The 14,555-nt window shown below is 43.9% G+C and overlaps 1 protein-coding gene across 1 annotated transcript in view; it reads right to left on the bottom strand.

Moving 5' to 3' along the window:
• LOC112255811 (gamma-2-syntrophin-like) overlaps positions 1-14,555 on the bottom strand; it is an 88,115-nt gene that overhangs the window by 50,877 nt on the left and 22,683 nt on the right. The window lies entirely within an intron of this gene.

The raw sequence follows: 14,555 nt of genomic DNA, 5'->3' as shown, positions 1-14,555 counted from the left end.
GGCGAAACTACCTCTAACGTTCATACTGTACACAGAGACATCAAAATGGTATCCATGAGTTCATCTGAATCTGGGCAAGTAGATAAAGGGCCTCATTGCCAAAATCCTGAAGTATCCCTTTAATTACTATTACAGGGATCCTGACTAACATTTTCCACTGGTGTCATAACTTTTCCATCCAATTGTGTACTACAGTATGTCATCAATTTCATATGATATGTTACATCCTGCAAAAAATAAACAAAATGGTCTGATATGTTACGAATCCAATTCATAAAGAATCCAACTTTAAGAAGTGTAAAGAATAGACAACTGAGGTATTCAAGAATCAAGTTGCTTCATTTAACATCCAAGCAGGAATGCGTGAATCAAGATATTTTGATGTGTAAACTTATACGATTGTATAAGTTTACACCAGTCTCATCGTTAACAGTGAAGAGGCGAATCTGGGATGCTGGCCTTCTAGGCAGAGTTGCAAAGAAAAAGCCATATCTCAGACTGGCCAATAAAAAGAAAATATTAAGATGGGCAAAAGAACACAGACACTGGACAGAGGAACTCTGACTAGAAGGCCAGCATCCCGGGGTCACCTCTTCCCTGTTGACATTGAGATTGGTGTTTTGCGGGTAATATTTCATTAAGCTGCCAGTTGAGGACTTGTGAGGCGTCTGTTTCTCAAACGAGACACTCTCATGTACTTGTCCTCTTGTTCAGTTGTGCACCAGGGCCTCCCACCCCTCTTTCTATTTTGGTTAGAGCCCGTTTTGCGCCGTTCTGTGAAGGGAGTAGTACCCAGCATTGTACGATAGCTTCAGTTTCTTGGCAATTTCTCGCATGGAATAGCCTTCATTTCTCAGAACAAGAATAGACTGAGTTTCAGAACAAAGTACTTTGTTTCTGGTCATTTTGAGCCAGCAATCGAACCCACACATGCTGATGCTCCAGATACTCAACAAGTCTAAAGAGGGACAGTTTTATTGCGTCTTTAAATCAGAACAACAGTTTTCAGCTGTGCTAACATAATTGGAAAAGGGTTGTCTAATGATCAATTAGCCTTTTAAAATGATAAACTTGGATTGGCTAATACAACGTGCCATTGGAACACAGGAATGATGGTTGCTGATAATGGGCCTCTTTACACCTATTTTTATTTATTTTATTTTTATTTCACCTTTATTTAACCAGGAAGGCTAGTTGAGAACAAGTTCTCATTTACAACTGCGACCTGGCCAAGATAATGCAAAGCAATGCGACACAAACAACAACACAAAGTTACACATGGAATAAACAAGCGTACAGTCAATAACACAAAAAATAGTCTATGTACAGTGAGTGCAAATGGAGTGAGGAGGTAAGGCAATAAATAGGCCATAATAGCGAAGTAATTACAATTTAGCAAATTAACACTGGAATGACAGATGAGCAGATGGTGATGTGCAAGTACAAATACTGATGTGCAAAAGAGCAGAAAAGTAAATAAAAACAATATGGGGATGAGGTAGGTAGATTGGATCGGCTATTTACAGATGGGCTATGAACAGCTGCAGCGATCGGTTAGCTGCTCAGACAGTTGATGTTTAAAGTTGGTGAGGGAAATATAAGTCTCCAGCTTCAGCAATTTTTGCAATTCGTTCCAGTCATTAGCAGCAGAGAACTGGAAGGAAAGGCGGCCAAAGGAGGTGTTGGCTTCGGGGATGACCAGTGACATATACCTGCTGGAGCGTGTGCTACGGGTGGGTGTTGTTATCGTGACCAATGTCGATATTCCATGAAAAATCTGCCGTTTTCAGCTACAATAGTCATTTACAATATAAACAATGTCTACACCCTATTTCTGATCAATTTTATGTTATTTTAATGGACAAAAACATATTTTCTCTTTCAAAAACAAGGCCTCAACACCTCAGAAAGTGGAAACTCAAAACACACTATCTAGATTAGAGATGAAAGGATATGAGAATGTCATATCACGATTATGGTGACCAAAATGATCACGGTAATCAGTATTATCAGTGTTTATTGTTAAAACGTGCTGGAAATGTTCAAAAAGTACTGATACACTGAAATCATTTCACCAAGTTTTATATTGAAAACCAACCAATAAACGTTTTGTGTGCATAAACATTAAAATAATATCAATAACATTAAAGATGGCACCATGTGTCCATGAGCCATAAATGTTTCCCTAGTGCAGAACACAACCTTAAGTAAGCAAATCAAATGTGCATATAAAAGCAAGTAAAGCAATGTGCATGTAAGAACAATAGAACCATATGTAAACACATCCAATGTGGATGTAAGAACAACACAACCATATGTAAACACATCCAATACAACCATATGTAAACACATCCAATGTGCATGTGTTGACATTAAAATAACAACACAAAATATGTAAACAAATCCAGTGCAGTACTGATTGTATGTCCGTTCTCTCCTTCATAAAGAACAAGGTGCTGCTGGTCTAACATCCTGTATGTCCGTTCTCTCCTTCATAAAGAACAAGGTGCTGCTGGTCAAACATCTTGTATGTATGTCCTCTCCTTCATAAAGAACAAGGTGCTGCTGGTCTAACATCCTGTATGTATGTTCTCTCCTTCATAAAGACATAAGGTGCTGCTGGTCTAACATCCTGTATGTATGTTCTCTCCTTCATAAAGACATAAGGTGCTGCTGGTCTAACATCCTGTATGTCTGTTCTCTCCTTCATAAAGACATAAGGTGCTGCTGGCCTAACATCCTGTATGTCTGTTCTCTCCTTCATAAAGACATAAGGTGCTGCTGGCCTAACATCCTGTATGTCTGTTCTCTCCTTCATAAAGACATAAGGTGCTGCTGGTCTAACATCCTGTATGTCTGTTCTCTCCTTCATAAAGACATAAGGTGCTGCTGGCCTAACATCCTGTATGTATGTTCTCTCCTTCATAAAGACATAAGGTGCTGCTGGTCTAACATCCTGTATGTCTGTTCTCTCCTTCATAAAGACATAAGGTGCTGCTGGCCTAACATCCTGTATGTATGTTCTCTCCTTCATAAAGACATAAGGTGCTGCTGGTCTAACATCCTGTATGTCTGTTCTCTCCTTCATAAAGACATAAGGTGCTGCTGGCCTAACGTCCTGTATGTCTGTTCTCTCCTTCATAAAGACATAAGGTGCTGCTGGTCTAACATCCTGTATGTCTGTTCTCTCCTTCATAAAGACATAAGGTGCTGCTGGTCTAACATCCTGTATGTCTTTTCTCTCCTTCATAAAGACATAAGGTGCTGCTGGTCTAACATCCTGTATGGATGCGTCTTTGTTCACTTGAGATTGAAATGTAAAAATGTCAGCATATTGACTTTGTCCGGTTTAAGTACTGATCAGCGAGGGGAGACAATTTGCCCGCTGGCACTGAACACACTCTCTGATGGCACGCTGGTTGCTGGGCTGCACAAAAGCTTCCTGGCAACCCTGGCAAGGTGAGGCAGCTCTGATGCATGGCCCCTCCACAACACCAGTGGATCCTCTTCTGCTGGAATTGTTGGTAGAGACAGGTAGACCTTTATCTCTTCTTTCATTTTGTCTTCTGGAGAGGTCAGAATCTGACCCTCTTCGCCTCTCTGCTACCTTGTTGAGGTAATCTTTCTCAGTAACCCAGCCAGGCCTTTCCCCTCTACTGCCTTGTTGAGGTGATCTTTCTCAGTAACCCAGCCAGGCCTTTCCCCTCTACTGCCTTGTTGAAGTAATCTTTCTCAGTAACCCAGCCAGGCCTTTCCCCTCTGCTGCCTTGTTGAGGTGATCTTTCTCAGTAACCCAGCCAGGCCTTTTCCCCTCTACTGCCTTGTTGAGGTAGTCTTTCTCACTAACCCAGCCAGGCCTTTCCTCTCTACTGCCTTGTTGAGGTAGTCTTTCTCAGTAACCCAGCCAGGCCTTTCCCCTCTGCTGCCTTGTTGAGGTAGTCTTTCTCAGTAACCCAGCCAGGCCTTTCCCCTCTACTGCCTTGTTGAGGTAGTCTTTCTCAGTAACCCAGCCAGGCCTTTCCCCTCTACTGCCTTGTTGAGGTAGTCTTTCTCAGCAACCCAGCCAGGCCTTTCCCCTCTACTGCCTTGTTGAGGTAGTCTTTCTCAGTAACCCAGCCAGGCCTTTCCCTCTACTGCCTTGTTGAGGTGATCTTTCTCAGTAACCCAGCCAGGCCTTTCCCTTCTACTGCCTTGTTGAGGTGATCTTTCTCAGTAACCCAGCCAGGCCTTTCCCCTCTACTGCCTTGTTGAGGTGATCTTTCTCAGTAACCCAGCCAGGCCTTTCCCCTCTACTGCCTTGTTGAGGTAGTCTTTCTCAGCAACCCAGCCAGGCCTTTCCCCTCTGATGCCGCTGTGAGGGTGTTGGTGGTGGAGGTGCTGCTGGTACTTTGTGGTTCTTCCCTGACTTGTGCAGCTGCCAGCTTCAAGGCCTCCTGGACACAGCTGTCAGTGTCAACTTTTGCAGCCTCAAGCTCATCTGAAAAGCTCCTTTTGAAGCGGCGGTCAATGAAACAAGCCACGTGCAAGACTCTCTTTGTAGCTGTTGTTAAGGTCTTCTCTCATTATCCTTTTCATCTCCCTATCATCATCATCAGGGATGGCTCTGTATCCTTTTCATCTCCCTGGTCAGGGATGGCTCCGTATCATCTCCCTGGTCAGGGATGGCTCCGTATCATCTCCCTGGTCAGGGATGGCTCCGTATCATCTCCCTGGTCAGGGATAGCTCCATATCATCTCCCTGGTCAGGGATGGCTCCATATCATCTCCCTGGTCAGGGATGGCTCCGTATCATCTCCCTGGTCAGGGATGGCTCCATATCATCTCCCTGGTCAGGGATGGCTCCGTATCATCTCCCTGGTCAGGGATAGCTCCATATCATCTCCCTGGTCAGGGATGGCTCCGTATCATCTCCCTGGTCAGGGATGGCTCCCTTTTCATCTCCCTGGTTGGCTCATCATCTCCTGGTCAGGGATGGCTCCTTATCCTTTTCATCTCCTTGGTCAGGGATGGCTCCGTATCCTTTTCATCTCCTTGGTCAGGGATGGCTCCTTATCATCTCCTTGGTCAGGGATGGCTCCGTATCATCATCTGGTCAGGGATGGCTCCGTATCCTTTTCATCCTTTTCATCTCCCTGGTCAGGGATGGCTCCGTATCATCTCCCTGGTCAGTGATGGCTCCATATCATCTCCCTGGTCAGGGATGGCTCCGTATCATCTCCCTGGTCAGTGATGGCTCCATATCATCTCCCTGGTCAAGGATGGCTCCGTATCATCTCCCTGGTCAGGGATGGCTCCGTATCATCTCCCTGGTCAGGGATGGCTCTGTATCATCTCCCTGGTCAGGGATGGCATGGCATCTCCCTGGTCAGGGATGGCTCATCTCTCCTGGTCAGGGATGGCTCCATATCATCTCCCTGGTCAGGGATGGCTCCATATCATCTCCTGGTCAGGGATGGCTCCATATCATCTCCCTGGTCAGGGATGGCTCCATATCATCTCCCTGGTCAGGGATGGCTCCATATCATCTCCCTGGTCAGGGATGGCTCCATATTATCTCCCTGGTCAGGGATGGCTCCGTATCCTCTCCCTGGTCAGGGATGGCTCCATATCATCTCCCTGGTCAGGGATGGCTCCATATCATCTCCCTGGTCAGGGATGGCTCCATATCATCTCCCTGGTCAGGGATGGCTCCGTATCCTCTCCCTGGTCAGGGATGGCTCCATATCATCTCCCTGGTCAGGGATGGCTCCGTATCCTCTCCCTGGTCAGGGATGGCTCCATATCATCTCCCTGGTCAGGGATGGCTCCATATCATCTCCTGGTCAGGGATGGCTCCATATCATCTCCCTGGTCAGGGATGGCTCCATATCATCTCCCTGGTCAGGGATGGCTCCGTATCATCTCCCTGGTCAGGGATGGCTCCATATCATCTCCCTGGTCAGGGATGGCTCCATATTATCTCCCTGGTCAGGGATGGCTCCTTATCCTTTTCCACCAGAAGATCACGTGTGACGTAGTCCAGAAGTGGCTTGATGGCTGACAGTGTCACTCGTGTCTCTGAGGCAAGTGCATCTATAAACTTGCTCAGAGGTTCAAGGAGCTGGCACAGTTGCTCCATGACACTTATGTCGGCATCCTTGGGCATCAGATGCCATCTTACTCTTTCTCCAGCCAGTGTCGCACAGACTGGCTGCTGTTGTCTGAGGAAACGCTCAAGCATCTTGTGTGTAGATCCCCCATCGAGTCACCACATCATGGATCAGATCTTTCTGTGGCATGTTGTGGGCAGCTTGCTTTTCTCTCAAGTTCTCTCCTTCTCTTCCAGCTCCGTGAGAAGCCTTGGACCAGATGACGGCAGGCCTTGACTGCTGTGTCAACTCTCTTAATTTTCAGAGCCTTTGAGATGGTCAGGTTCAAATGATGGCCAAAGCACCCAAGCCACAGATCTGGGAATTTTTGTTGCCCCCTCCCCCACTCTTCCAAAATATTCTCAAAAAACTCTCTGATGTTGTGAGCCGAGTGATCTTCTAGGAACAACTGTGTTTCCACAGTTGTAGGGTTCCACAGTTGTAGGGTTCCACAGTTGTAAGGTTGACCACCCCCAGCTTTCACTGGTCCAGAGGTCAGTAGTTGCAGAAAACCATGTGTCTTGAGTCAAACTTTTTCCAACATCAACTTTAACCTGGTAGTACAAGTTTGGGATTTCAGGCTTGGAAAAGAATGTTCGTGATGGCACTTTTTAGTGAGGCACGGCAGCCTTCATCAGCCTCAGAAAACCAGGCCTCGAGGCACGGCAGCCTTCATCAGCCTCAGAAAGCCAGGCCTCTCAATAGTTTGAAATGGCATCATGTCCTTTGTAATGTAATATGAAAGAGCTGCAGTGAGGTCTTGAGCATTTTTTGATGTGGATGCATAAGTAGCCTGCCTTTGCTGGAGTGTCTGTGTCACAACTGTAGATGAGGAGGGACCAGTAGCATCACTGGGTTTGCCTGCTGCACACCTACTCTGTAAACAAGTGAATGGCAAATGTATTATTATTATTATTATTAGTGTTGTTACATTAGAATTATTGTTATTATTATTCACTCACTCACTCACTCACTCACTCACTCACACACTCACACACTCACTCACACACACACTCACTCACTCACTCACACACACACAATCTTCAATGTTGCATTTTACTATATGCAATGACCCCATGCACAAATTTACATAAATACGAATGAGTCTTAAGTAGACAGTGATAGTAATTGCAATGAGCCCAACAATTGACATAATTACAGGAGTCTTGTATAGGAGTCTCCTGTTGGAACACTTTTACAACCAAGTCGACGACTGACGGATTTTAAATGAACAAAATGTGTTGGTTGGGTGACTAAACTACATAACGTGTTATCGTGTGTAATGGGCGAATAGAGTCTGCAGACACAGGACACATACAGCAGCAGAACAACGCGTAGTGTTTTACAACAGTAAGTAACACTGAAAGCTTCAGTTTACATTATTGACAAGCTATTAGCAAGTTAGACAAACTATGACATTTTCCCCCCATTCCGAAGTCCTCACATCATGCATGGAGGTAAAAGTTCATTTACCTTGTATTCGCTATAAAGTAGCGGGTGGTGGTCACGAAGATGACTCAAGAGATTTGAAGTGCGTTTTCTTTTTTTTTGCATATTCTGCAGACGGGTTGATCATCTTCTATTAAGTTTTCCCTCAGCACTCTTGTAAAACCCAAAATACGACCACACTTCAGATTTGGTCCTCTTTGAAGGCTGAAGAATCTGATCGCTGTCACTGCCTTCCTCCATGTCTTCACACAAAACAAAACCCACGTTGCATGCTGTGTCTGCGTCAGACTGTTGATATCTTCGGTTGATGCTGCACAGTATTTACCATGAGTTTTTCAAATTGGTGTGTCAAACACAGCTTTAATGATAATTAACATTTGAAACGGTAATACAAACCGTCTGGAATGTTACCGTGAAACCGGTAAACGTTTCATCCTTAATCTAGATCTCTAACTCTAAATACAATACCCACTGCTACTAGCCATGTATTCATCCAACAGTAAATGTTTAAAAAACTTTGCAATTGTAGGCCTATTGGCCTATGGGCTCGTAATGGCCGGTGAGGATTTAGAGTGTGTTACCGCTCCATATCTCAAAGCCATTTCAAATTCCTTCGTTTTAAAATAGTTGCCATTGAGCTAAATATTGAGAGTTGAGAAATATGAAGTATACGGTTCCTTCAGAAAGTGTTCACACCCCTTGATTTTTTCACATTTTGTTGTATTACAAAGTGGGATTAAAATTGGTTTTAATTTTACTTTTTTTTTTGTCAACGACCTACACAGAATACTCTGTAATTTCAAAGTAAAAGAAAAATTCGGGGAAAAAAATTGAACAAAGGTGAATTAATCTCCTAGTGTCTGGTGGAAAGCAGGTTTTCCTCTAGGATTTTTCCTGTGCTTAGCTCCATTCTGCTTCTTTTTTTTATTCTGAAAAACTCCTTAATGATTACAAGCATATTCTTAACACGATGCAGCCACCACTATGTTTGAAAATATGGAGAATGGTACTCAGTAAATCAAAGTATAAATATTTAGCAATATTACATTGGTGCCTTGTTGCAAACTGGATGCATGTTTTGGAATATGTTTTGTGTGTACAGGCTTCCTTCTTGTCACTCTGTCAATTAGGTTAGTATTGTGGAGGAACTAAAATGTTGTTGATCCATCCTCAGTTTTCTTCTATCACAGCCATTAAACTCTGTAATTGTTTTAAAGTCACCATTGGTCTCATGGTGAAATCCCTCAGCTGTTTCCTTCCTCTCCGGCAACTGAGTTAGTAAGGACGCCATGTATCTATGTAGTGATTGGGTGTATTTGGAAACACAATGTCAACTTTCACTGCTATGCAGATGACACACAGCTGTATATTTTGATGAAACATGGTGAAGCTCCAAAATCACCTACCCTGGAAGCCTGTGTTTCAGACATAAGGAAGTGGATGGCGGCTTATGTTCTACTTTTAAACTCGGGACAAAACAGAGATGCTAGTTCTAGGTCCCAAGAAACAAATAAATCTTCTGTCGGATCTGACAATGAATCTTGATGGTTGTACAGTCGTCTCAAAAAAAAAAAAAAAAAAAAAAAAAAAAAACTTTGAAGGACATTGGCGTTACTCTGGATCCTGATATTTCTTTTGACGAACATATTCAAAATATTTCAGGAGCAGCCTTTTTACATGTTCGTAACATTGCAAAACAATCAGACACTCTTTACCAAAAATAATGCAGAAAATCTAAGCCATGCTAATGTCACATCAACATTAAACTACTGCAATGCTACACTCCTTGTCTACCTGGATAGCGCTAAATAAACTTCAGCTAGTGCTAAATATCGCTGTTAGAATCTTGACTAGAACCCCCAAAAATGATCATATTACTCCAGTGCTAGCCTCTCTACACTGGCTTTCTGTTAAGCCGAGGGCTGATTTCAAGGTTTTACTGCTAACCTACCAAGTATTACATGGACTTGCTCCTTACATGGACCTATCTCGTTGATTTGGTCCTGCCGTACATACGTACACGTATGCTACAGTCATAAGATGCAGGCCTACTTAATGTTCTTAGAATTTCTAAGCAAAGAGCTGGAGGCAGGGCTTTCTTCCATAAAGCTCCATTTTTATGGAATGGTCTGCCGATCTATGTGAGAGAGGCAGACTCGGTCTCAACCTTTAAGTCCTTACTGAAGACTCATCTCTTCAGTAGGTCCTATGATTGAGTGTTGTCTGGCCCAGCGTGTGAAGGTGAATGGCAAGGCACTGGAATGACGAACCATCCTGGCTGTCTCTGCCTGGCTGGCTCCCCTCTCTCCACTGGGATTCTCTGCCTCTGACCCTATTACGGGGGTTGAGTCACTGGCTTGCTTGTGCTCTCCCATGCCATCCTTGGGAGGGGTGCATCATGTTGTGCCAGGCTTCCTTCACTATACTCAACATGAGTTGGTTGAGTCACTGACGTGATCTTTTTTCATGTCCTCGGGCAGTGGGTGGGGTATCTTCATGGGCTATGCTCACACTTGTCTTAGGGTAGCAAGTTGGTGGTCTGCTGATATCCTTTTGGTGGTGTGGGGGCTGTGCTATGGCAAAGCACTTTGGACGGGGCCACAGTGTCCCCGACCCCCCGTCTCAGTCTCCAGTACCTGTGCTGCAATAGTCTATGTGCCGGGGGGCTACGGTCTGCCAGTTATATCTGGTGAAATTTCCCTGTATTATCTGGTGTCTGGTGTGATTTTAGGTATAATCTCTCTAATTCTCCTATCTCTCTCTCTATCTCCACTCCCGGAGGACCTGAGCCTAGGATCATGGCTCAGGAATACCTGGCCTGACGACTCCTGGCTGTCCCCAGTCCACCTGATCATGCTGCTAATCCAGTGTTTACTGTTCTGCCTGCAGCTATGGAACCCTGACCTGTTCACCAGACGTGCTACATTGTCGTGTTGCTGTTCCAGTTTCTGATGTTCTGCCTGCAGCTATGGAATCCTGACCTGTTCACTGGTTGTGCTACTTTGTCCCAGACCAGCTGTTTCGACCCTCTCTTTCCCTCTCCCTCTCTCTCTGCCTCTCTCTCTCTCTGCCTCTCTCTCTCCCTCTCTGCCGCTCTCTCTCTCTGACTCTCTCTCTCTTTCCCTCTCCCTCTCTCTCTGCCTCTCCCTCTCTCTGCCTCTCTCTCTCTCCCTCGCTCTCTCTCTGCCTCTCTCTCTCCCTCTCTCTGCCTCTCTCTGCCTCTCTCTCTCTGCCTCTCTCTCTCTCTCTGACTCTCTCTCCCCTCTTCTCTCTCTCTCTCCCTTTCTCTGCCTCTCTCTCTCTCTCTGCCTCTCTCTCTCTCTGCCTCTCTCTTTCCCTCTCTCTCTCTGCCTATCTCTCTCTTTCTCTCTCTAACATGTCACGACCTCTGAATGCTCAGCTATGACAAGTCAACTGACATTTACTCCTGAGGTGCTGACCAGTTGCCACTGTGATTATTATTTGACCTTTCCTATGAATGTTTGAACATCTCGAAGAACGATCTGGCCTTAATGGCCATGTACTCTAATCATATACACCTGGCAGAGCCAGAAGAGGACTGGCCACGCCTCAGAGCCTGGTTCCTCTCTAGGTTTCCTCCTAGGTTCCTGCCTCCCTTGGGGACTAGTTATGCAAATGTTTACTCCTGAACGTATTTAGGCTTGTCATAATGAAGAGGTAGACTACATTTAAAACAACATAATTCCACTTTGACATTTTAAATCAAATCAAAAATGTATTGGTCGCATAAATAGCAGATGCAGTAATATTTAACAATTCACACAAATCTGGAGTAGAAAAATGGAATTAAGAAATATATAATATTAGGATAAGCAATGTAGGAGACCAGAGTGTATATACAGTTGAAGTCAGAAATTTACATACACCTTAGCAAGATACATTTAAACTCAGTTTTGAACAATTATCTGAAATTTTATCCTACTAAAAATTCCCTGTCTTAAGTCAGTTAGGATCACGACTTTATGTTAAGAATGTGAAATATCAGAATGATAGTAAAAATAATGATTTATTTAAAACTTTCATCACATTCCCAATGGGTCAGAAGTTTATACACACTCAATCAGAATTCGGGAGCATTGCCTTTAAATTGTTTAATTTGGGTCAAACGTTTCGGGTAGCGTTCCACAAGCTTCCCACAAAACGTTGGGTGAATTTTGGCCCATTCCTCCTGACAGAGCTGGTGTAACTGAGTCAGGTTTGTAGGCCTCCTTGCTCGCACACGCTTTGAGGTCAGGGCTTTGTGATGGCCACTCCAATACCTTGACTTTGTTGTCCTTAAGCCATCTTGCCATAAGTTTGGAAGTATGCTTGGGGTCTATGTCATTTTGGAAGACCCATTTTCGACCAAGCTTTAACTTTCTGACTGATGTCTTGAGATGTTGCTTCAATATATCCACATAATTTTCCTTCCTCATGAAGCCATCTATTTTGTGAAATGCACCAGTCCCTCCTGCAGCAAAGCACCCCCACAACATAATGCTGCCTGCCCCATGCGTCACGGTTGGGATGGTATTCATCAGCTTGCAAGCCTCCCCCTTTTTCCTCCAAACAGTTCAGCATAACGATGGTCATTATGACCAAACAGTTCTACTTTTGTTTCATCAGACCTGAGAACATTTCTCAAAAAAGTATGATCTTTGTCCCTATGTGCAGTTGCAAACCGTAGTCTGGATTTTTTCTGATGGTTTTGGAGCAGTGGCTTCTCACTTGCTGAGCGGCCTATCAGGTTATGTCGAAATAGAACTTGTTTTACTGTGGATAGAGATACTTTTGTACCTGTTTCCTCCAGTATCTTCACAAGGTCCTTTGCTGTTGTTCTGGGATTGATTTGCACTTTTCGCACCAAAGTACGTTCATCTCTAGGAGACAAAATACGTCTCCTTCCTGAGCTGTATGACGGCTGCGTGGTCCCATTGTGTTTATACTTGCGTACTATTGCTTGTACAGATGAACGTGGTACCTTCCGGCGTTTGATCAATGCTCCCAAGGATAAACCAGACTTGTGGAGGTCTACAATTTTTTTCTGGGTTCTTGGCTGATTTCTTTTGATTTTCTCATGATGTCAAGCAAAGAGGCACTGAGTTTGAAGGTAGGCCTTGAAACACAGCCACAAGTACAACTCCAATTGACTCAAATTATATCAATTAGCCTATCAGAAGCTTCTAAAGCCATGACATAATTTTCTGGAATTTTCCTAGCTGTTTAAAGGCTCAGTCAACTTAGTTTTATGGAAACTTCTGACCCACTGGAAATGTGATACAGTGAATTATAAGTGAAATAATCTGTCTGTAAACAATTGTTGGAAAAATTACTTGTGTCATGCACAAAGTAGATGTCCTAACCGACTTGCCAAAACTATAGTTTGTTATCAAGAAATTTGTGGAGTGGTTGAAAAACAAGTTTTAATGACTCCAACCTAAGTGTATGTAAACTCCCGACTTCTACTGTATATATATATATATATATATATAAATATATAAATATATATATATATAATTTTTGACCTGTAGCAAAACTGTAGAACATCTACTCATTCCAGGGTTTTTCATTATTTTTACTATTATTTTTACTATTTTCTACATTGTAAAATAATAGTTAAGACATCAAACTATTAAATAACGCATATGGAATCAAGTAGTAACCAAAAACGTGTTAAACAAATCAAAATATAATTTATATTTGAGGTGAATAATGTTTCATCAAATACTTTTTTATATATTTTTTGATAATTCAAGAGGTCTTAATATTCAAAATCAAACAGCTGAATCCTTGGTGTGACTTTCCTAAAACAATTCCATATAGCTTAGTAAGAACCCCCCCCTCTGCCCCTTCCCTGGCTTAGACAGGGCTTACAATCTTATGGGGCTCCTGAGTGGCGCAGGCATCACTAAAGACACCCTGGTTCAAATCCAAGCTATATCACAACCAGCTGTGATTGTGAGTCTCATAGGGTGGCGCACAATTGGCCCAGCGTCGTCTGGGTTTGGCTGGTGCGTCGTCTGGGTTTGGCTGGTGCATCATCTGGGTTTGGCTGGTGCGTCGTCTGGGTTTGGCTGGTGGATCGTCTGGGTTTGGCTGGTGCGTCGTCTGGGTTTGGCTGGTGCGTCGTCTGGGTTTGGCTGGTGCGTCGTCTGGGTTTGGCTGGTGGGTTGTTTGGGTTTGGCTGGTGCGTCGTCTGGGTTTGGCTGGTGCGTCGTCTGGGTTTGGCTGGTGCGTCGTCTGGGTTTGGCTGGTGCGTCGTCTGGGTTTGGCTGGTGGGTCGTTTGGGTTTGGCTGGTGTAGGCAGTCATTGTAAATAAGAATTTATTCTTAACTGACTTAATAAATAATGGATAATGGAGAGGATGTAATGGCCTCATGTTTGATGTATTTGATACCATTCCACTCCGGCCACGAGCCAGTCGTCCCCAATTAAGGTGCCACCAACTTCCTGTGTTTTGAAGGCACTGTACAAACAGCAAGTTGAGACCATCCTTTCTTCGAAGTGGACAAGGTGAGGAATCTTCCTAAGCTGTGTTTTTCCCGCAATTGCATTTTGAAATGTTAATCAGAACAACAACAAAAAATGATTGAGCGCATCAAGGGAGAGGAGAGTGGCTCGCTCATCACAGCAGCAGGCCCAAGCGAGGGAACTGGCACAGCGGCAGGGCAGACACTTTCATTACCGGAATCATGAGGACAATGCATTTTACATTTACCGGAATCATGAGGATAATGCATTTTACATTTACCGGAATCATGAGGATAATGCATTTTACTGTTTGACCAAACATTTAAAGGCACCCTTTACATGTTTAACTATCCATATTCTCTTCTATTTGATGAAACACAAGATGGGTGCAGCCCATCTTGGCATTTTCCAGACTTGCCAGATGGCCAGTCCGCCCCTGCCATTTTAGATCATTTCAATACAGTATATTAAAACAAATGTACACAAGAGGGTGTGGCTTCTTTAGA

The sequence above is a fragment of the Oncorhynchus tshawytscha genome, linkage group LG08 (genome assembly GCF_018296145.1).
Source record: "Oncorhynchus tshawytscha isolate Ot180627B linkage group LG08, Otsh_v2.0, whole genome shotgun sequence".
Lineage (NCBI taxonomy): Eukaryota > Metazoa > Chordata > Actinopteri > Salmoniformes > Salmonidae > Oncorhynchus > Oncorhynchus tshawytscha.
This window is presented reverse-complemented; position numbering and strand designations above follow the sequence as displayed.